Source organism: Ostrea edulis, chromosome 8, assembly GCF_947568905.1.
Source record: "Ostrea edulis chromosome 8, xbOstEdul1.1, whole genome shotgun sequence".
Lineage (NCBI taxonomy): Eukaryota > Metazoa > Mollusca > Bivalvia > Ostreida > Ostreidae > Ostrea > Ostrea edulis.
The window spans coordinates 29949568-29975651 of NC_079171.1; the positions used below are offsets into that span (position 1 = coordinate 29949568).

General features: G+C 35.2%; 1 long non-coding RNA gene across 1 annotated transcript; it reads left to right on the top strand.

Annotated features, from left to right (window-relative positions):
• Positions 1 to 17425: 17425 nt before the first annotated feature.
• LOC125662486 (uncharacterized) lies at positions 17426 to 21721 on the top strand. Its single transcript, XR_007365410.2, has 4 exons — positions 17426 to 17579; positions 19213 to 19399; positions 20120 to 20302; positions 21622 to 21721. It is a non-coding gene; the product is annotated as an uncharacterized LOC125662486 (long non-coding RNA).
• Positions 21722 to 26084: the final 4363 nt, after the last annotated feature.

Sequence of the window (26084 nt, forward strand, 5' to 3'; positions counted from 1 at the left end):
CACATTTAGACATTATTTGTCGAAATGCGCTTCTGGTGCATCAAAATTGGTACCGTATAAGTTTTACATTATAGATAAATGGTCCAGTAGTATTTATGTCTTATCTGCTTCGTAGCCGGTATTTGTATGTATGTTTTAGTCAACGGCTCTCTCTCTCTCTCTTTCTCTCTCTAATTAGCAGACATGTCACCTAATGTTTAAAGGCATGTGCTATAAACACCGCCTACATAGTTTGTGTGTGGCTACATTTTCCATGGCCCCGCCTTTCACTAAAGTTCTAACCAGTCAACCACTACAGTGTTGTGTGATTGACATGACAACTCCATTGTGCACTTACCTGGTTTGTCGATGTGTATAGTATTTTTAAGTAGATTTGCACTGTAAAAGATAATTGATCTACATGAGTTTATTTTTTCTACTTTAACGAGCGCTGTTTTATGATTATGAATCATCAACATCACGCTGTCACTGAATACTGAATGGAAACAATTCTAGCCGTCACAAAGTTTGATAAATGTATACTGTGTTTATATATGAGCTGGAAAAAGCACCTACATTATATTGAGGTCTTTATCATGTGGAGGATTTTGGAGATCGAGTCACTGTTTTTGTCGTATTTAAACGTCTCCATTAAAGGTAACGTGTTCGATTGCTGGTCGGGAGCTCGAACCCCGCTCGTGTCATGACCGCGTCAAATTTAAGACGTCAATATACAATGTAGGTAGTGATTGCTTCTTCGCCAAACATTCGTCATTTAGAGGTGAGAATCACGGGTCTTTTGAATATGACCTTTTACACAGGTGACCCGTGTTGTGACAGGCGTTGGCACGTTAAAGAACCATCACTGCTACGGTCCGGAGAACGAGGAATAGGTCTAAATTTGTGGTACTTTACCTACAAATGGTGACGTCTCAATATGAGTAAACAATTCAACCAAAGAGATCCTCGTCAGACAAGCATAGATACGTGCTTTCTTCTCCCCCCCCCCCCTTTTTTTTGTTTTAGAGTCGCGAAGATTTGATTCACATTTTGAAATATATGTATGATCTCATCAACGCTAGTAGTGATTTATTACATTGCATCCTCTCTTTTTTAATCTGTATAGTGAAAAGACATCTTAATACAGCATAAATCAGAATGACTCGAAAATTGGGGGCGGTAGCAATCGCGCGATTTAATTGAACAATGCAAATCATGAACCAAACACGGATGTTAATTAAGCACCACAAGTAATGAGTTATGATAAATTTATGGAAAACCCTCCCAGTGCACATACATCAATCAAAATCCATTCAGTGTTTTAAAACAGATTGTAATCGTACTATTATAGACAAGCTTATCGGTACATATTCCCTTAACATATCTTATAGAGTGATTGTACCGACTGTGTGGTGTTTGCATATGTATTTATAAATTTTATCATTAATTTCATAATGTGTCATTTTCATAATATTTTAATCCTATTTAATTTCGTTTAAAGTTGTTTTAACTCAATTCTTTAAAGTAATATTTTCTTAAAGTGTATGTCTGAAAAACGTCTAATTTAATTCTATCACACAGAGCTATGTGAATTACAAATTATATACATGTATTATGATTCTGAATTCAGCTGACCCATGACTTTTACTTCTACTGCGATTTTAAGATAGCTCATTACAACAAAATTTCATTGAATTATATTAAAACACCTCTTATAAAGTATGTTTTCACCATCGAAAGAGTGTACAAGCTCTCAATTAATTTATGTGATTTTTTTGTGTGATTTATCCTGGAAAGATAGAAATAGTGTGTGTTTGTAAATCAGATACTCTAGAGTTAAAACCCTCTTTTTGATGCATGGTTTGAATATCTAATAAAACATGCCTAAACAACTCAGACAGACGTTCTAATTTTTCAAATAAAAATATATTTATGAATATTTAAGAAGTTTTTTGCTATTATTTTAAATCTACATATAAAATCTTCAAAAACAAACATGTCAATTACAAAAAAGATATATCGGAGAAATATATTTTAAAATGAAGTTGAAATGAAATGGTCAAAATTCAGAAATATTGCGAGATTACAAATTTGAACCAAGCCCGATCCGAATTATAAAAAAAAAAAATCATAGAGAACATTGTAATCAGAAAACTACATTCCCTTGATGTAAAATGATTCAGAAATAAAATTTATTTATAAAGAAAATTAATTTCTTGATGAGAAGTGCACATAATTAGCAACAATATAATTATTTTAGTATTTTCTATCAGTTTCGATCGGGATCGGTACTTTTTTTTTTTCTCGTTTAATTCAAATTTAAACTAATATATAGTGATATATCCGAAATTTGGTTATTTCGTTATATCTCTTTTTAAGATATATCTTAAAAAGAAATATAAACGAAATAACCTTCAAACCCTGAAGCGTATTTCTTCGATCTCTCATTCTTCTGGAAGTTGTGAGATTAATTACTGTTCAATATATTTTAGAGGGAAAATGATGTGAGGACTGAAGAAATACATGTTGCGTAATCCATTAATGTAGACCAAAAATACCGAGAGATCATTCCAGTAATTCTTAAAATCTACATACTCAAAACAAAATAAAATTTTGATCTCTGTGAATACTATCTATTTTTTTATTATTATTATTTAGAAAAGTACCTTTTGAATGATCAAGTATCCATTTCATTTTTCTTGTACACCAAATTTGACTGTTTTTTTTAGAATATCAGGTTTTTGAGTTTAGATTACACACTGTAGTCCCGTCATGTTTTTATGACATTTCAATGTATTCGTTTCCATGTCATAAATATCGTGAATTTAACTCTGCGTGAAACGGATTTATACGCGAATAAGTAAAATAACCAGCAGCGAAATCCGAGCTGTATATAGTGCATGTATACTTAGAGTTTATGTTTCTAACTCGTCTAGTGCAAACTGCATTGTGGGGGTAAGAGTAGTAGTGTCAATGAACTCTCACGTGAAATAACAATGTTAACAAAACATCATAACGTTTTCGTTATTCAACACTACAGTCATAGTTTTTTCCCCGTCTAAATACCAGTTTCATAGATAAATCATTCAGCACACAAAATGACTGGACAGTAGACTAGACGTATACAGTAGAGACGTCCTTTTTGTGTATAATTACGAAATTACCGTGGTATAAGTGTACAAGTACAAGTGTACACATACATATGTACATATAAAATGAGATATCTACAAATAAACGTACAAGTGTCCACATAAATATGTACATATAAAATGAGATATCTACAAATAAAATGTACAAGTGTACACAAAAAATATGTAAATATAAAATGAGATATCTACAAATAAAATGTACAAGTGTACACAAAAAATATGTACATATAAAATGAGATATCTACAAATAAAATGTACAAGTGTACACATAAACATCTACAAATAGAATGACGTACAAGTGTACATATAGATATGTACAGATAAAATATATAGGTGTACACATAAATATGTAAAAATGAAATGTACAAGTATACACGTAAATATGTACAAATCAAATATACAGGTGTACACATAGCTATGTATAAATAAAATGCACAGGTATACACACATATATGTACAAATAAAATGTACAAGTCTACACGTAAATATTTACAAATAAAATGTACAAGTGTACACATAAATAAATATAAATAAAATGTACAAGTGTACACGTAAATATGTACAAATGTACAAGTGCACACGTAAATATATACAAATGTACACGTGAATATGTACAAATAAAATGTACAAGTGTACACATAAATATCTACAAATAAAATGTACAAGTGTACACATAAATATCTACATATAAAATGTACAAGTGTACACATAAATATCTACAAATAAAATGTACAAGTGTACACGTAAATATGTACAAATGTACAAGTGCACACGTAAATATGTGCAAATGTACACGTGAATATCTACAAATAAAACATACAAATGTACACACAGAAATGAAGATGGTTCATACGTGTTGGATAACGAGTTGATTATAAGCATTCATCTTAAGCTTGCAGTGATGAATGCTGAAGGATGAAACGATGGAGTTGCGACACAACTGTACGACAGTACTTAGAGAGATTGTGCTTGACCTACTTTAAAACAATTTTATGATAGATTGTTGTTGGTGTGTTAGCAAAACATCTTAGAGACACATTGTTTGAAAGTCTTTAACAAACCAACCATTCAAGGTAACTAATCACGAGAAGATTAACATTTATCCTAAGCCCGATGCCCAATCTATTTTGTTATGAAACGACAGCTTTTGTGTAATCTTTAATCGTTTTCTAAAGCACACAAACATGAACTCCTTTTGTCAGAAAATAAAGCGAACAATGTCCTAAAATTTCACCATACATTAGATTCGACATCCTCGTTAAGGAATTGCAAATCACATTTGTTCTTTATCGTGACAACACCTGCCGGGACACGGGACCAATGATTTTAAAGTGTCATCGGAAAGACATACGTATCTTACAAAGTTCTAACTGCAAAGCGCTCAACCAATGCGTCCAATTTTTTGTATCAGTATTCCTAATGTTATAAACTTTCACTGTGTCCACCATTATATGACGTAGAATATTAGAATCGATTATGTATATGGACCAATAAAATGATACCTTCTTGTTCACACACTTTGTAATCAGAGTAACACTTATCCGTGTATCCACAATTATATGTGTATAATATGAAATAACAGAATCCTCGATGGATTGATGAGTTCAAAGGAAATCAACTGAAAATCTCTCTAAAGAATGTAATAAGGATAGTGATGAATTATTAATTAGTCCCGTTTTCAATCATATTACTAGTATATTCTAAATGGTTTATAAATCAAGTTCTACTATTGTAGAAAGATAATCTTGTGGTTTATTTAATTATTTTGGTTTACATAATTCATAGGCATACTAATGGTGGATTACATGCTCACTATTCCTAGGCAACCGATCCCACCTCTGGTCCTGAGGCCCGTTTTACAAAACAACTTAGGATAAAGTCGCAAATCTTAAAGTGTATTACACAGTTGTTACTGTTAATGAATGAAGTAAAACTTTTCTGAGGCTTACTCTTCAATAATTAAAAAAATATTTTGCATTTGGATTGAGTTATCTTACTATAAACTGGAAAATTCCAGTATGCAAAGTTGGTCGTAAGTAATAAGTTCTTTTGTAAAACACACCCCTGGGGTCCATGTTTGTTCAATTCTTAATTTTGTATTCGTTGTGTGAGTTATGGAATTGATCATTGTTCGTTATCTTCGCCTTTCATACTATAATAGTGAATCATCAGGATGAAAAAGATGAAAATAACAGTGCCCAATTTTAAAAATCTTGCAAAAATTACAAAATGGCGAGATGGAAACACAAAATTCCTTCAAACACCAAAGGTGGTAGTAGAACCTTAGAAGGGACAAATATCCCCTGATGACGGGTTACACCTTAAGCCATCTAACTTAATCAGGGAAACTGGGAAATTCAAATTCAAAATCAGTATAAAAAGAACTGCCTGACAATTGGTATTAAACACGCAAGACAGCACCTGACTTCATTATAAGTTGTATTTACAACTAATAACATTTGTTATGACCATATAATTTGCAAAATGTTGACTTTATGCGAGAATATTGGGACCTCGGTAACATCAACGTATCTGTCAATAGTCTACCTTGAATAAAAAAGGATCATACGCAACACATCCTCGCATCGAATCAGTTGAGAGTCATTAACACAATAAGCAGATGATGATGATGATAAAATATTGCTACATAAATATGTTAGTATGCAATGTTGACAATGGAGAAACTGAAAACACCGCGTTTATTGTTAGCTCGCCGTAAACGTGTATGTTGAAAACAAAAAGCACAGCAGCATATTCATTTTTCACATAGAGAAGCTTTTGACTAAATTCTGAATCACAAGAATACGAAAAAGATTAGCTAATGAAAGGCGAAGATAACGAAAGATGATCAATCTCACAACTCCTATAAGCAATACAAAATCGATAGCTGGGCAAATAGACCCCTGGACACACCAGAGGTAGAATCAGGTGCATAGGAAAAGTAAGCATCCCCTGTCGACCGGTCACACCCATCGTGTAAAAAATTATAACAATTTCTTTTCATGGTGATTCTGAGACCTGGTATCCAAAGACTACGAAGATATTGTCAATGAGGAACTCCAGCATTTTTTGAATATCAACTTCAGAATACTTTTGCGTTGAATCAGAATGGCACTGCACACAGAAATATTTTGATGACGGATCACACGTTATGAATCAAGAATATCAAGCTTGGGGAGTTTTAGGGTATACATGCCTTGACAAAATACAATGATTCGCTTGCATGTTTCTTTTTTTCATTAAGCCGAGTGATACACCAAACCAGAAATATATAGGTAAATGGAATAATTCGTAGTTAAAATAAGTACATAAAGAACGGCCTAACAATACGTATGAATCACGTCAGACACCATTTGACCCAATCACGGGTTCTATTTGCAAACTAGATATACTAGCAGAAAAAAGAAACTGGGCATTATAAAATTTAGTATAATTTTTCTATATTTATTGTTTATATTTATAAAATCTAAACAATCGATAAAGGTTATTTTTTTTTAACAATATCGGATAGTACCCGACTCAGATGCACGGACTTTTTCCATGGCTAGTGAACACATGTTGTTTATTGAAGTGTTCGTACGCACGAGTTTTACCGGCCAATACTGTTAAAGGTGTAAGAGGTTTGTTTCAACACTATTCGTTAAGGAAAGCACTTCAGTTTTTACCCTTCTGTCATGCCACGACTCAGCGAAAACCAACGTAATCGTGCTGTTGGGATGCTTCAAGCTCGGATGGCACAAAATATCCTAGCATGACACTTTGGAGTTCATCGAAACACCCTCCAGTCATTAAGGAGACGTTTCCAACAATCTGGTTACACTCGGGATCGACCACGTTCTGGGTGTCCTCGTGTGACATCGCGTCGACAGGACAACCACATTAGACTTGTGTACCTGAGAAATCGTTTCCAGACAGCAAGTTTGACTGTTCGTAACATTCCTGGACTTCGACCAATGAGTCCAAGAACTGTGAATAATCGTCTGCGCGAGCACAACATTAGACCAAAACGTCCAGCGGTGTGCCCAATACTGTTTCAACGTTATCATATCGCTAGACTAACGTGGTGCAGACGACATCTGCGATTCAGAATACAGGACTGGGCCAATATTCTGCTCACTGATGAATCCAGATTTCATTTGGATAGCAGTGACATCCGTTGTAGAGTGTATCGTTGCGTTGGGGAGCGGTACCAGGACGCTTGTATTGTGCAACGTCGACAATTCGGTGGAGGTAGCGTTATGGTGTGGGGTGGAATAACAGCACGTGGAAGGACCCCTCTACAAATTGTCAATGGAAACCTCACCGGTGTAAGCTATTGAGACGACATTATTCAGCGCCATGTGATACCCTTCATACAGAGACAGCAAAATCACAACACTCTGCAGCAAGACAACGCAAGGTCACATGTTGCACGTGTAGTCAGGGACTTTCTTGTTCAACAGAATGTCGATGTCTTGTCTTGACCAGCTGTTTACTCCCATTTATCGCCAATCGAGCACGTCTGGAATGAAATGGAGCGACGTCAACGCCGTTTACGAAAATCAGCCAGTGACATTGGCTGATTTAGGCCAGGCTTTAACCAACATCTGGAACAACATCCCTCAAGCATTTCTGAGCACTTTAGTGGCATCAATGAGGCGCCGTTGTCAAGCATGCGTGAATGCAAATGGTGGTCACACGCGTTATTAACTTTGTTAATCCAAGTTCGAATACCAGTGTCCTTCGAGTGTGCTAAAATTGACGTTATTCGACATTAACATTATGAAATGTGGTAATGAATACATTTGCTAACAGTAGTACAAAAAATAAAATTTGTTCATTGTTATTTTTTATTATTTTTTCATATATTAAATAATGCACAGTTTCTTTCTTCCGCTCGTATAGTTACAACGACCATAGAATTTGCGAAATGTTGAATTTAAACCAAACTGTTGAAACCCTGTAACATCAACTTATTTGACAGTAAATCTGAGGTACCGAAGGCACAAGTCCCTGTGATGTCAATTGTACAAGAACACTTGCTAGAACCCCTATCGTATGATGGTTCTCTCTTAAAGACGCATTTTCTGTGAAAGTGATGGCAGCTTTTTTTCTCAAAATCTCTCAATGAAATTTATGACCAATAAAAACTTTCATCTTGTTCAAAACGAAGAGAAACCTAATAAAACTACGTTAGATGAGCGCTTTTAGTGTATAAGGAAAAATCATTGTCTTGCAAGACAATAATTATTTCATCACCAATTACATATTCATGTACCTACTTTGAGGTTAAATATTTTTCGAAATAATTAAATACTGATATTATTACTGAGATATATAATATAGAGCAATGTTCATTGAATTCAATTTTTGGTGCCAAAATGACAGGCAATACCCCTATAAAACAAATCTTTAATCGATTAAAATATTTTATTAACTGCAGTCAGTGAAATCATACACTTTTCCAATCTATGCACTTTTCGTTATCTTCATCTTTTCACTTTAAAAATAACACAAACGTATACTAATGAATGGGGCATATCCGATCTCTCAATCACGTGAAGTCATTTTCTTTTCTATGATTTATGGCATCGCGCTTCACCACACATTCCTCATATTGTTCCATTCTAAACACTGAAATGACATTAATGTGAATTACGATGGTGATTATAATTTAAGATTTCGTATGTATTTAACATCATCTTGACTTATCATAGTACACACTTCAGAATCTATACCTCTATCGCGTTGAAATCGTTGAATTAATTTTAATGATTTGTATCCACGTCATTATTTCTAAAACGCATCGTTAAGTAGTAATAGGATTATTTTCTCTTACAATGTGAGCAAGAGCTGAAGAGGTGTACATCCTTTTCAACTACTTAGAAATTATTTTTTAAGAACTGGGAAAACAATTCTTAAAACTTAATCAATACACGACATCATATGCAACTAAAAATATTGTATTGTAACTTAAGACATTACTATCATCAACTACATATGAAAATTTCAAATCAAGTTGTGAAATTTGATATCAAATACTAAAGGTATTTTCAAATATCCTTAATAAGAAATGTCGAATAATAAAGTTTAACCAAAAAGAAAATGTAAACATATAATTGTGGCATTAATATGAGCATGTGTGTATATGAAAAACGATCAAGTGCTTCAACATAAGCAAGAAATAATGAAAACCAACTGTGGATTCTCCGAAATTCCAACGTTCTTTGAATCAAATTAATTCACAAAAGTTTTCAAAAATCAACAGTATTAAAATCCACTAATTCGCAACCCGTTCACTACCATTAATTAAAAATTTGGCTTTTTGACTTCAGAACTGCTTCGTCAATAAAAATCGAATCAGGTCTTTCACATCTTAAAATTTGGATATTTTACTGACAAGAAAAGTTAACTTCAGTTTCTTCATCGTTAACGTTTCACATTTATGTAGCAATATTCCATTGTCATCTGACAATGGTACGTGAGAGCCGGTTCTACGTATGATATCGTTAATGAATCAGGCTATTGACAAATACGATGATAGTTCATTGGTTTTAATGGTATGGACGGTGAAGATAACGAATAGTGATCAATCTCGTAACTCCTATAAGCAATACAAATAGATAGTTGGGCAAACACGGACCCCTGGATATATCAGAGGTGGGATCAGGTACCTCGGAGGAGTAAGCATCCCCTGTCAACTCGTCACACCCGCCGTGAGCCCTATATCCTGATCAGGCAAACGGAATTATCCGCAGTCAAAATCAGTGTGTCAAGAACGGCTTAACAATCGGTATGAAACACGTCAGACAACATTTGACCCAATGATAGATTGTATTGACATACTAGATCGTTATAACGACCATAGAATTTGTGAAGTGCTGACTTTAAACCTGACTTTCAATCTCATAACTCCTATAAGTAATGCAAAATAAAAGAGTTGGGCAACACGGACCCCTGGATATCTTTTAAAGCCTGTATTTTGCAAAGTTTATGGTTGATATAATGATCTTATTTACAAACACAACCTGTCATTAGGTAGAGTGCTGTCTGACATGTTTCTTGCCAATTGTTATACTGTTCTTTTCATACTGAGTTTGCATACGGATTATTCCATTTACGAAATAAATGACTCAAGGGGGATTTGAACGGTCAACAGAGCATGTTTACTCCTCACAAGCGCCTTATTCCACTTGGTGTCTCTCTGTCCTACTCAACATTTTGTAATGCTTATAGAATGAAAGAAAAAGTGAGCAAGCTCACATACCCCACGCTCCAACATTGCTTGACAAATATCTCATGATGAATGGTAATGCTATGCATTACTGCAAAATCAGGACGGACGGGCTCGAAAGTCCAAAAGAGGCATAAATCAGAGAAAAAATCTTTGAAATCAGACACATCTACACAGTGTTTCCTTATTAACTACAAAGTTTCACGAAATTTTGTTGAACGGTCTCATAGGAGTTGAGCTGACAAGAAAGGCACTTACGGACTGACTGACGGACGGGTTAAAAACATACCCTGTATAATTAGAAGGATCACTTTTATGATAAAAGTTTTATCATCAATTTGTGTTTGTGTGCATTTAGAAGATTCATAAAACACTGTTAATCATACACATTTGCTATAGTGAAATGTAGATATGGAAATTAACAAAACGTAAAACAAATTCAAATATATCTAAGTAAATTTCATGTACCAGCCCAGCTAAAAGTAATAAATCATGCAATGAAGAAAATTAGTACTTTATCATCAAAGAAATCTACTTAGGACTTTTTAACACTAGTGGTGCAAACTTTTTTAAATACGTTTTAAAAATATTTGAAAATCATGACACTTTTTATATACGATTTGTGCATAAAACATAGCTGACAGAGATACATAGTTACCCCCCCCCCCCCTTTAATTGTAACCTACATGCCCTGCATGTAATATAATAGTAAAGTATCGTAGAATATTTCATGCATGTGCAAAGACCATACTATAACGTGCATTTAAATCCATTATCTTTGAATAGCAGGGAACATCTGACGAATATAACCTTTCCATTGACAAATTACCAGCACCATGATAAGTGGATTTCAATCAATCCGTCAGCTTTTTTCAGATACAGCATGCTATTAATAGCTACATAATTATATCCGTGTCATTGACCTAGTTTTGCCTGGATTTTTAACGACATTACAGCCCCACGCCCATCATTGACAGAGTACATTAGTACGATGTTCTATTGGTTGAAGGAAACATGATGTATGATTCCGGAAAAAGGCTTATCAATAATAATTGCAAAATGTATCATTTCTGCGATTAAAAAGCATGTTCGGAAACATGACAATCGATAAACGTTTTAAGGTGTAGAAATGATGGTTTGAAAAAAATCAACAACATTTGATTAAAATGACGAATGCATCACTTGTAAATGAATAAAATAGTTATACTAAGACTGACTACGGTTTAATATACGTAATATAAATGAGTAAGTAAAGAAAACGAACGGTGATTAAAAAAGATTACCAGAAGTCGTGCTTTATATTCATTAAAATCAGGTTGATTAACTTTTAAAGATTTTAATACGTATAAACATCAAAACCAAATTTTACCCGAGTTTCTCATAATTTGAAAATAAATGCAGTTTCAAAGTTCCCTTTTCCTTTGATTTCTTTGAATGCGAATACAGCTACAATCTGTAAAACGATTACAACCACAACTGAACGCATACAAACGAAAATGAACGACGATAAAATCAACACTTTTGTGTAGCAAGCAGAGTACGAAAAGTGAAGATTACTAACAGCAATCAATCTTAAAACTCCTATAAAGACTAGAAAATAGAGAGTTGAGCAAACACGGACCCCTGGGCCCAAGATCATAAACTGAGAATATACTTAAGCCAAAATTCTGATTGCTTATATCTTAAGATTTATTTAGCATATGTGTTTGGGTTTTTTTTTCAAATGCAGGTTTAAAAAAAATCAAATGCAAACATATGCTAAAAATGTATTCCTTTATGAAAATTGTTTCAAAAGTTAGCTTGATTTGAAATTTAGACTTAAGTCTATTCTCAGTTTATGGTCTTGAGGCCTGGATATACCAGAGGTGGGATCAAATGTCTAGGGGGAATAATCATTCCCTGTTGACGGTCATACCCTCCGTGAGTCCTACGAATGTGGATGAATGGCTTGAGGACGAGGAACGTAGAAGGTGTCAGTATTAGACAATACCTTTTTTCCTGATATTGTCGATTATCCGTGACTCACTGCCCATGAAATACCATTGCCACAGGTTTTCCCAGCTTCTACAGAAAAACTATACGCGAGTGGATGATTTTCCAAATGACCCTAGAGAAGGGTCACATAAAGTATTTTAAAATCTAATATAGATTTAGTAATGATAGTTTCTCCTATACTTTGAGTAGTGTTTAGATATTCATCATATTTGAACGAGGACGCAGATATGAGAGACGGGCACATTGATTTATTGACGAGCTGTCAAAAGTAACCACAAAAATAATGGAACAACCGGGTTAGTAGCTCGAATTTCCTCTGAGATGTCACCATGTTACTTCCGCTGAAGTTTAAATATGTCTCTAGAAAAGACACACCATATGGAAAGATACGTGTGATGAAAATATACATGAAATGTACGTGTAACCTTTTCTGTATGTCAAGAATTTTGGACAATTATGAAGTCAACTTTTCACCCAGATACCCCCTCCCCCTCCGCCCTAAAGTTTGAATGCATGTGAAAGGCATTTCATTTGTATTGTGTGTCCTTAGTCACTGCTCTATACTCATTTGTTTCTATGCATATGTATTCATTTTAAAAATTTAAAGAATGAATATCACTGTCATGATCGTGTGCAGGATTGGAAAAAACAAGATGGCAGACGGCAGTTCCACACAAAGGGCTCTTAAAAGTCTTCATTTTACCGACTTAGTAGATGACGAATTTATGAATTTAAAACACTGTCTGGCCAGGGAGGCTTTATTAAGTCGATTGGTTGTTGGAATTCTTATTCATTTACACGTACAACTGTAAATTCATTGATCGAAGTTGACGATATTTTCTCGATAGAACTCGAAGCGGGCGACGATGTTTCTAATCATGTCTTAATGCATTTTAAGAAAAATAATTTCTGTAAAATAGACTCTACACATATCTTATGATGGAAACTTGATCCAGTGTATATGATTTGTCCCTTAAATCACCTTGGTTACATAAATATCTTGACTTGAACATTTCCTTATGTGCAGGATTGGACTATGGTCGTTTCCACGATAAACGTGCCGGATTGGACTTCAATTTTGATTCTGGATTGGACCCTTTCTTAAATGCATGCATTTTTTTTCCCTACAGATCCAGTCAGAAGCGGATTTCCTTAAGCTTAAAAGTTACAAGTGAATGAAGTGTGTTCTATTCAATGTCTCCTACTAGAAACATGGTTTTGACAAACCTGAAAGAGTACGTGGAGCAAAGAACTATCAGTAAACCGGAAGAGCCAGCTTCAAAACATCTGTGTATTTGAAAATTTCACCGTGCACATGAACCTAACGTTCTGCCATGAAGATCAATATGTTGAAAACTCTTCATTTTGCAGAAGCAAATACATTTATATTGCATATACACATGTAGCTACCACGTTCGATTTCCAACCATTTAACGTTTGTGATATCTGCATGGAATTATTTAAATTGAGCATGGATAGACGTATAATCATCTCTTCAGGCATGATGGTTTACATTTCACAAAGCTGTTCAGTGACAATAAAGACAATAAGATGTTGAGGTGTTCATGTTTTATACACTTAATCATCTGTCCACATGCACTTGTACCTTTCATATGTTTACTTCTGTTGGAACCCGTTTTGGTTGTTTATGCGGAATTTATTATCTTTTGAAAAATTTCCCTATCATTTTAATTCTAATTATCTTGAGTGCATACGCCATGCAAGATATCGAGTCCAACTCAGTTACAAGGATACTTATTTATTGTAAAAGTGTTTGTTGGAATATAGTAAATATCAGCATTTTTTGTTTTAAAACTTTTCGTTTCTTGTTGAATTCAACTTTATAGTGTATATACTGATGAAGAAAATAAAAGGATATTTTCTCAGAAATTCGCAATATCACTCCTGTAGCTGAGCTATGAAAAGCAGTTTTGTCCATGGTTGTTTTTGTTTTTTCAATATTTGCTGCTCAGGTTACTCCTCAATACATTTTTTCTCTAGTTGTTATCAGACAATTCAATAAAAACGAAATAACATTGAAATATATTTAATAATAAGTAATGATTAAGAATACTTCTGGTTTGATAAAATAACAAATCAACATGTGTAAAAATCAATGTCAAAGATTAGCAGTATCTCTGTAAAACAAAGCATAATAATGTAACAATAATCGTTTTATACTGTACATAAACAAATATATAAAACATAGATTACAGTAAAAAAAAAAATAGGCCATTCTGGGATCTGATGTGTCTTATAAAACAATACAAAAGCATCAGTATCACTTTACTCATTTTTACTGACAAATAAATATTTTGGTTGTTAGGTACCAATATATAAATATTGCATGTAGTTGAGGGTAACATTGAAAATTTTCACTCCGAGAAAACCATTGTCAACCGAAGCGTAGCAAAATTTACACAAATATCTCAACTGTTAATCTATAAAAAATGTACTCTTATAAATGTATATTTTATTGCTAAGCAATAACACCATAGCGAATGTTATCAAAAAGTATTACCCGTTTTTCCTCTCCAAGTGAAATATACGAATGTCCATGTACTTACATGTACAATCAATCACTAAATTGGAACATTCTTGCAGCATATTCTACAAAAAAAGTTTTGAAATAATTTTTATATTTTTTTTTCTCTTCTTCTGTTTTCGTGAAACGAGTACCACAGCACCAGGGTTTCATATCTGGAGTTATTAAATTTGAATCCTCTGTTTTGGTTCTACAAGAATGTTAACCAAATCTATATGGATTTAACCCTATATTCAACAACAAGAGTTAGACCATACGGATGTCAGGTTGTCGCTCCGAATGAAATGTCACAGTTCCTGGATCAGGTGTCCCTGTGTCCTTCACATCAGCATACTTACAATCCTTGTTTGAATTTTCCAGCAGACTGTCAATAGTGGAAGATACCTGGGATATTCTTACTAAAGATTGGGATATCAATACCCTTTTTAAAGTTGAACTACATGTATATGGAATACGTATATCTAAATAAAATAAAAACATGATTTCCCATTACTTTGTCATAACCCGACTGTTAATCACCCCCCCCCCTCTACCCCCCCCCCCCCAACACACACGCACATATATACAATGTATATATATTTCGTTTCTATCTAGTTTTTAAAATGTGAGGAAAATAACTAAGTTCTGATATTAAATTATATTATTCCGATAACGATATGTATTTTCTTAACAATCTGTATTTCCTTTTCATGGAAAGATAGGTTTTAATAAGAACAGAAAAATCTTGAAATATGCCCTCCTCGTCGCTGGCCATGAATCGCGGGCAAGGATTGGTGTCAGATTTGCTCAACTTGTAACTCTGATTTAATAAACAATTGGGTGTTATATATTTGGTTTAAATATCACAAATTATAGATATTCCCTTTCATGTAACGAATTACGACATCAAATCGTGACGTTACCATACCATGACAAATAAACAAACTGCTCGTCGAGAATATTTAATTCTAATCGGCTTATGTGGCTACAGTATGATGATGATGGTGTAGATTTATAGTACAGACTGCCCAGTAGGGGCCCTGCTACAGAAAGTTTGTTGCGGCGAGACGACGATGGTGGTCGACCCTCGGATCCCCTGGAAACGGTGACGGGTCTTCTTGAAGATTTGGGGATGGTTAGTTTCTCCTGAAGTGGTGGATGGGTCCATCTCCTCTTCCTAGAGTCGACCGCCCACGGAACCCCACAGTATAGTCGGGGAAGGGCTTCTTGAAGATAGCTAGCTATTCTTCATCTGTGGTCGATCGACCCTCGGATCTCCCTCAGTAAAATCGGGGAGACGGTCTTCTTGAAGACTGTGTTGAGGACGCGACAAAGGAGGTACAAAGGGAGCACCCCATCGGATCCAGTGCAGAAAACCACCAGCTCTGTGCTTGAATTTGTCTAAATAATATAGATAGTCGCCTAAATTTCCTTAGTTACTGGCCGAAAGCAGAAGGATAGTTGTGTGTGTGCAAATTATTTGTGGCCGAAAGTGTTTAACGTGGAGTTGACCAAGCTCGCACGTCCAGGACTTCATGAGAAAACCATAGAAGACGCGTTAGACCACTGTATTTAAGTAGTTGGCCTCTAGTACCGATGCGTTATTGTATAAAGAGTTATTTGATAAATTTAAGTATATGTGTGTCAAATTTAAACTATAATACAGAGAGCTTTATACCCTTTTAAGGAGCATACGCTAATTGATGATAGAGGGAATAGGATTCTGAATCCTATACTTAATCCAGGATATATTACAATAAATTAATAATAGACCTACATGGGAAGTTTAATACTAAGGACTTAGAGATGTAGTGTTTGATTGTTGGCTGTAATTTGTGTTATTTTAAGCTACAGTACATCAACTTATATGTCATTTATACTAAATGCAGGCGCTTGTTTGGATATTGTAAAATGTATCCTGCGACAGAACTATGGCATTTCTCCTCATGGAAAGTTATTAGGGCCTTTTCAAGACGTTTAAGCAAGCGATCGCTGCGATGTTTTCATCGAAACTAAAACATATACATATATTGTCCCTCTACACTTTCAGGAAACCAGCCATCCGGATTACGGAAAAAACATGCATTGGCAGAAAAAATATCTAATATTCCGAACAAATATTATAAAATGTTTTATTTAAATTTGAAGTCTCTTATTATTTTGTTATGTTTGAATTTAGTTTACGGGGATGTCTTAATGGGGAAAGCATAATGTACATGTGTAATAATAAGCATCAAATAACGGTTTATTGCGGTGAACATGGCGATATGAACTGCAATTAATATGCTGACATATTGTGTATACCGCGAACATGTAACTACCATCATGGTATGGCTTGCGTACTTCATTCAGTATGTCCAATCAAATCGAGTATCTGCACACTCGCAAATATATCCAAACAGACCTTTTGCTACCAGGTGCCGAACAGATTTAACTGCACACAAATTGTGGTATTTTTTAGTCTCCTTCACTAATCGGTTTGGCTTTTTTTCCCGTTTTTTTTTTTTTTCTTCTTCAAAGAACCAATCACATAAACAGACTAGTACCGATGGTGATTAATGATATGTAAATTAAAATCGTGATTTACGATCAGTGAGATGGATTGTGTTCAGCTCCGTACCCCCGTGAAGGATCCCCCTAGTAAGTCTATATAAATTGCTGTCGACCTTGTATACCGCTATATCATCTATCTTTATCCGCTGTTCAACCCAAAACAAAGGTAAGTTTGGCTTCTCTTGATGCATGCATATTATTTTCAAAAAGATAAAAGAAAAAGAAAAAAAAACTTGTAGATTCTTGTCTTATATTTTTGTAATCCTTCTCTGATAATTTCAACATGACATAATTTGAAAGCGGTTCTATAGTGCCAATGCGTTTTTCTTGTGACCAGTATAGCTTTACATCTGTAAATACCTACCCATTTTAAATTTGCAGTAATTTGAAAGACAGTTTCTCAATATTCTATTAATGTCTCTTGTAAACTTCGATAAAGATCCCTTCCTGCTTTATTGCCGAGCTTAAGCCTAAATATTGCAGCCCTTCAACGTCAATAGTAACATCTCCATATGGGTGAAAACTTTTCGGGAGGGGCGTTAAACAAAATACAATTCATCAATCGACATTCTGCCTCCTAATTTACACCTAATGATGCTGATACAAATGTCACAGGATGAAATAATTCATATTTAACATACTAATATAATTTCATTACGTTACTCATTTCATCGTAAGTCGTTTCATTTCATTCATATTCATGGGGATGAACGCTGATTGGTAGAGAGAGGAGTGTGAAAGGTCAGTATCGTTTGTGTGTGGTTGTGAGTATCCTGTGAGTTGTTTTCCTGGTTTGGTGCTATATTAGCAAGATTCGCGCCAATTCCAGAAACTAACCCAGCAACACTCCATACCCGGACTGAGTGACTTATTATTCACGTATTGTCATATCAAAGAAACTAAGTTTTACTACAGTTTGTGTTCTTCCGAGTTTACGGTAAGAGTTTAAATTTACTCTATTGGTAAATATTTATCTATTACATTAATTTATAAATATTTTGAAATCATTATTTTAATATAACTAAAAGTGTGAATGATAGAGTGAGAGAGAACTTAATTACATGTATTTTACATAATTTTTTGATCATCCTCCAGAATTAGGATATAACAATAAAGAACTTTAGAACTCAAACTACCAGTGTGCTTTAATTAAATATATGACGGTTACAATGGCGCCCACGCAAATTGGTTATTTCTTGCACTTTTCCAGGAAGCTTTCCTTCACTTTACCAACAGTGTTTTAACTTATTGTTTGTGATATTTGCTTTCACCAGTATTTTTCTTCCTGTAACAAGTTTGCTTTCCATGTTTGTTTTTTTTTGCTGGTTTTTTTTTTTTTTTTTTTTTTTTTGCTGTTTGCTTTTTCATTGCTATTGTTTCTCAATCAAGACTCTATAAAGTCTATGTGATCTTTCAACTCAAGATAAAACACTATACCAGTCCCTAGATGAACAGATTCACCAAAACTATAATCATACTGGAAACACGATTCATTGATGAGATCGATCACTGTTCGTTATCTTCACCTTTCAATGATCACTGTTCGTTATCTTCACTTTTCAATGATCACTGTTCGTTATCTTCACCTTTCAATGATCACTGTTCGTTATCTTCACCTTTCAATGATCACTGTTCGTTATCTTCACCTTTCAATGATCACTGTTCGTTATCTTCACCTTTCAATGATCACTGTTCGTTATCTTCACCTTTCAATGATCACTGTTCGTTATCTTCACCGTTTGATATAAAGAAGTTAGACATGTGTGATCTGAATAATAAAAGTTTATTTCCCCATCCAGATGAGAACCGCTGTGATCTTTGCTGTTCTCTGTGTGGCGGCGGTGTCCGCCGCACCAGGCTACAAGTACAGCCATGGGGGGTACGGCCACCACAACTACTATCCCGCAACACAGTACTACGGCAGTAACCATGGCTACAGATACGGCCTCGGCAGTCAGTATGGATACAACAACTATTACCCCGGACGTAAGCATGAATGATATACGTGTTTCCACTGGACAGACATTCTGGTTGTCATGTATTTGTCATTTTTTTCTGTTTATTCATTTATATATCTACTACAGATTTCAGGGAATGTTAATCACTACAAATTATAAGTTACACACTCACATAAAACTTTGACTTCATAGATTATCTAAGAGTTACTCAATCAAAATAATATGTTTCTCCAATGTCTCAAGTTATTTTTTGTTCATATTCTTTCATGTTTAGTAGGTCTAATAATATTCTTTCATGTTTATGTCTAATCACATCATTTCATGTGTATGTCTAATCATGTCATTTCATGATTAGTAGATCTAATCATTTCATGTTTAGTAGGTCTCATCATTATATTATTTCATGTTTAGATCTCATAATTTCATGTTTAGTACGTCTCATCATTACATTATTTCATGTTTAGTAGATCTAATAATTTCATGTTTAGTAGATCTAATTATTTCATGTTTAGTACGTCGCATCATTATATTATTTCATGTTTAGTAGATCTAATCATTGCATGTTTAGTACGTCGCATCATTATATTATTTCATGTTTAGTAGATCTAATAATTTCATATTTAGTACGTCTAAACTATAAATATAACACGTTCAATATGGGTAAACATCAATTATTTCATGTTTAATAGATCTAAACACCATACTATTTCACGTTTATTACGGCTAAGAATTACGTTTTACTTTTCAGAATCCTACTATGGACACCGCAATCCATACAGATTTGGCCTTGGGTCTCAATATCAACGAGGCGGTTTCCCCTATACTGGAGGCTACAGACACCAGTATCAATACGGGTCTCCATACGGCGGTTATGATTATGGACTTAGATCAACTTTCAAAAGAGGAACATACTAAGTAAACAGGCATTAAGGTATGTTGAAATACTATGATATACGCCATCATATATTGTTGTCTTTTAACTGTATAGCCAACAAGGTATGCAGCCATACTGAGTAGATTGGCATACTGAGCAGACATATAATAATATATATTGGCATACCAAATACACTGTCTGTGTTCTTAGCTGATGTGTTGTAAGAGAGAGAGAGGGGGAGAGACAGAGAGAGAGAGAGAGAGAGAGAGAGAAAGAGAGAGAGAGAGAGCGTTGTTTATTTATTTATTTAACACATTTACTACTTTATTTAGTGGATATCACCCATTACATCAATTCTAATTATTACATTACATGTATGTTCTCCTCTGCCGTATGTGACGTCAGAAAATACAAGCGTCTATTTTACGTAGTTTGTTTACAAAATGCCAGGACGCGAAATTCCCAAGAATAGAGTAACATAAATGAATATCCGGAAGGTGGGTTAACATGTGATAAAAATAATATCTCATGTATGGTTTGATTTGAATTATATTCAACTCGTGTTTCTATCACCTCGCCAAGGCCTGGTGATAACAGACACACAACTCGTTGAATATGAATCATAGCAAACCACAATCCATGTGAGATCATATATTTTCGGGCTCACCCCGGGTGTAACCAGTCAGCAGGGTATGCTTACTTCTCGTAGGCATCTGATCCCCTCTGGTGCGTCCAGGGATCTTATTTGCTCGGCCTTTCGTTTATATTCGTAGAATGTTTTTGTTTGTCTTGAGATAAAGACAGGTCATCCCTAAGATCTGTCTAGTTTTTCGTATCCTTAGTCAAACACGGACCCATGGACATGCCATAAGTGTGATCAGGTGCCTAGGATGCATAAGCATCCCCTGATGACCAGTCAAACCCGCTGTGAGCACTTATCTCGATCGATTAAACGGAGTAATCCGTGGTCAAAATCAATATGTAAAGAATGATCTCAGCTGGTATGAAACATGCCAGAAAGCAGTTGACCTAATGAAACATTTCTGTGTCTTATAACGTTGTGTCTAGGGGTCCATGTTTGTTCTGTTCTCAATGTCGTATTCCTCATAGGCTTTATAAGATCATCTCTGTTCGTAATCTTCATGTTATCATCAATGAAAGGTGAAGATAACGAACAGCGATCAATCTCACAACTCCTATAAGCAATACAAAATAGAGAGGTGGGCAAACACGGACCCCTGGATATAACAGAGGTGGAATCATGTGCCGAGGAGGAGTAAGCATCCCATGTCTACAGCTCACACCCGTCGTGAACCCTATATCTTGATCATGTAAACGGAGTAACCCGTAGTCATAATCAGTGTCTCTTCTTACAGATGGAGCGTAAAATGTGAGGGATAACATCTGCAATGAGGATGAATAAAGATAGAAGAGTTGTGTATGCGACAGCAAAAATAAAATTATAGTAATTTCAAAGAATGTGTCTTTTTTTTATTTACCCACTACGTTGCTCGTGTAATTGACATTGGTCAATGTCGAACAAAGTCCAATTTATGAAGACGTACACACACAAATGATATTACAACAGCTTCAACAGTCTCATTTGAAGTCAAGCTATTTTCTCATTCCCCCTCTAAGGTCATAATGACGATATGGGCAATAACAACCTGTTATTAAAGGAGCATGGACACGATTTGAGCTGAAAATTTCGAAATCTTTTTCCCTCTATTTTAGCTCACCTGAGCTGAAGGCTTAAGTGAGGTTTCTGATTATCTGTTGTCCGTCGTCTGTTCGTCTGTCTGTAAACATTTTCGATTTCTTCTCCATAATCAATGGGCCAACTTCAGCCAAACGTGGCCAACATTATCCTTGTATTAAGGGCTTTCGAGTTTGTTCAAGGAAGGACCACACCCCTTCGGGGGGGGGGGGGGGTAACCACAAAAATGCACAAATAGGGTGGGGTCATTTAAAAATCTTCTCTAGAATTACTAAGCCAGAAGAGCTGAAATTTATATGAAAGCTCCCTGACAGTTCATATTCAAGTTTGTTCAATTCATGACCCCCGAAATTAAGATGGAGCCACAACAGGAGATCAAAGTTTTACATACATGTACAAATATACAGGGACAATCTTTAAAAATCTTACTCTCAAGAACCAATGGGCTAGGAAAGTATCAACCTACATGAAAGCTTCCCGATATAGTGCAGATTCAAGTTTGTTATATTCATGGCCCCGGAGGGTAAGATGGGACCAGAAGAGGGTATCAAAGTTTTACATCTGAATACATAGGTAAACTCTGAGAAACTTTCTTCTCAAGAACCACTGGGCTAGGAAAGTAGAAAGTAGCCAAAGTGCAGACTCAAGTTTATCAAAAGCATGACTCCTGTGGGTAGGATGCGGCTACAATAGGGAATCAAAGTTCTATATTTGAATGTATAGATACAATCTTTGAAAAATCTTCCTCTCAAGAACCAATGGGCTAGGAAAGTACATGAAAGCTTTGTGATATAGCGCAGATTCAAGTTTGTTAAAATCGTGGTCCCAAGGGTAGGATGGAGCCACAATAGGGTATCAAAGTATTACATACTATCATATGGAGAAAATCTTTGAAAGTCTTCTCATTGGGCCAAAGATAGTGCAGATTCAAATTTGTAAAAACATTGGCTCCCAGGGGTAGGTTAGGGCCACACAAAGTTTTACATGCGGATATCTATCTATCTATATATGGACGTATTTAGATATGGGCCAAGGTGACTCAGGTGAGCGATTTACTCTTATCAACGTTTAAAATACTTAAATAAGCTATTTTTAATGGTCAGCAAAATTTGAAAGTCAGTTCTCGAGGTACATGAGAGGTGCCGAGCTCACAATTCTTTGTTATGTAAACAAGGCTCAGGCTCTATTTTTGTTTACATTTAAGTTAGATATACTATTAAAAGTTCGTTTAAAACAGATTTCTCAATTTACAAGTTAGTTCTGAACATAATTCAATATTTTCTCGTGTTTAGCACATCTGATTTCGTTTTAAACATGCTATTTTCTATTAAGCAATCTATATGTAAACAAAAACATGACACGAGCCTTGATTACATAACAAATAATTGTGAGTGCTGTATCTCACTTGTAACTCAAAATTGATATTCAGATGTTGCTTGACCATTAGAAATACATTCATTAAGCACGGAAAACAATAACAAGAGGCCCATGGGCCACATCGCTCATCTGAGTCACCTTGGCCCATATCTGAAGACTTTCCATATATATTTGCATGTAAAACCTTAGTCCCTATTATGGCCCAAACTACCCTTTGCAAACTTGAATCTACACTATGTCAGAAAGCTTTCATGTAAATGTCAACTTCTTTGGCCCAATGGTTCTTGAGAAGAAGATTTTTAAAGCTTTTTCCTATATTTGTATGTAAAACTTTGACCCCCCCCCCCCCCACTTGTGGCCCCATCCTAACCCACGGGGCCATGATTTGAACAAACTTGAATCTGCACTATGTCAGAAAGTTTTCTTGTAAATGCAAGTTGAAGATAACGAACAGTGATCAATCTCATAACTTTGCTGACTCAGTGGTTATTGAGAAAAAGATTTTAACTATATATTTGTATGTAAAACTTTGATCCCCTATTGTGGCCCCATCCAACCCCCGGGGACCATGATTTGAACAAACTTGAATCTGCATTATGTCAGGGAGCTTTCATGTAAATATCAGCTTTTCTGGCTTAGTGGTTCTTGAGAAGAAGATTTTTAAAGATTTTTCCTATATATTTGTATGTAAAAATTTGATCCCCTATTGTGGCCCCATCCAACCCCCGGGACCCATGATTTGAACAAACTTGAATCTGCATTATGTCAGGGAGCTGTCATGTAAATCTCAGCTTTTCTGGCTTAGTGGTTCTTGAGAAGAAGATTTTTAAAGATTTTTCCTATATATTTGTATGTAAAACTTTGATCCCCTATTGTGGCCCCATCCAACCCCCGGGACCCATGATTTGAACAAACTTGAATCTCCATTATGTCAGGGAGCTGTCATGTAAATCTCAGCTTTTCTGGCTTAGTGGTTCTTGAGAAGAAGATTTTAAAAGATTTTTCCTATATATTTGTATGTAAAACTTTGATCCCCTATTGTGGCCCCATCCAACCCCCGGGACCCATGATTTGAACAAACTTGAATCTGCAATATGTCAGGAAGCTTTCAGGTAAATTTCAGCTCTTCTGGTCCAGTGGTTCTTGAGAAGAAGATTTTTAAATGACCCCACCTTATTTTTGTGATTATCTCCCCTTTGAAAGGGACATGGCCCTTCAGTTGAACAAACTTGAAAGCCCGTCACCCAAGGATGCTTTTGGCCAAGTTAGGTTGAAATTGGTCCAGTGGTTCTGGAGAAGAAGTCGAAAATGTGAAAAGTTTACGGACAGACAGACAGACGGACGCCGGACAAAATGTGATCAGAATAGCTCACTTGAACCTTCGGTTCAGGTGAGCTAAAAAGTGAAAAATGAAATTTCAGCTCAACCGTGTCCATGTCCCTTGAAATGGATACTGTCAGTATATTTCTTTAGAGATTTATTTCGATTGACATATTGGATTGTGTTATACTACACTAGTACGATAATCGGATAGGAATGGTGACTACCGAATAACACCTTTTTGTCGATAGAAAGCACGCCAGTTACATTTATCTAATATTTTTTATATTGACGTCACCAGCTGTTAAAAAAACGGGTTCGTATCTTATTTTATTTCATTGAACATTGATACAAACGGCAAACTAACAAAACAACTTTGTGACAAATCAGTTGACTTCAGCTCTTACAGCGTCAACTTTCCATAGTTGTGTAGTAATGTTCCATTATATTATTAAATGCAAATCACTCAGAAAAAATAATGGATATTGTCATCTGCCTAAAGTGTTTACGTCTCTCAACTGACTGCATATGCGAAAGCATCTTCTGCATATTAAAAGTTACTGACAGATAATTTAACGTTTCAGGGGTTTCAACAGTCTATTCAGTCAGATCACTGTTCGCTATCTTCAGCTTTCTATATAATCTATTTAAAGTGACATTTCGCAAAGTCTATGATCTTTGTAATGATGTTATTTGCGTTTACCAAGATATCACTAGATAGAATGCTGCTTGGCGTCTTCTATACAAATTGTCACGTGGTTCTTTACGTGCGGATTGTGACTGTGGTTTACTCCTTATCAAGATATAGGGCTCAGTGTGGATGCGACCGGTCTATAAGGGATGCTTACTCCACCTAGGCACCTGAACCCACATTTTATATATCCAGGGGTCCGTATTAGCCTTTCTCTTGGTTTTTCATTTAGTTATGAGATTGATCACAGTTCGTTATTTTCGTAATTATATGTTTGCCCTTCCCTTAATTGTGTATTCTATTTAGGATTTATGCTTATTTCTACTAAGCACCTGACCTCACGTCGGGAATACTGCAGGATCCGTGCCTGCCCTACTCTCTATTTTGTATTCCTTAAAAGGAAAATGTCAAATTTCTAGAGCCTTCATTGAAGTTCCTGCTTGACTGAATTAATGGGAATGAATACGTTTGACCTGCTGTTGTATCTACTAGAGATAAATGGCGTGTAGAATGATATAACCAATCCTGTTTCATTCTCACAAAGGTTCACGCACTGTGTAATCATTCTTGATCAAGCATTCCATTGCGTAAAACACACCTTTGTGTCAAAAATATCCTTTTAATAAAGAGAGAGATGTTAATCGCATACTAATTTGATGTTTGTTTTTCCTGCATTGATATCAAACAATTCGTACAACTTGAAAAACCGACTCATTCGGAAAGGGTCCTGTTGA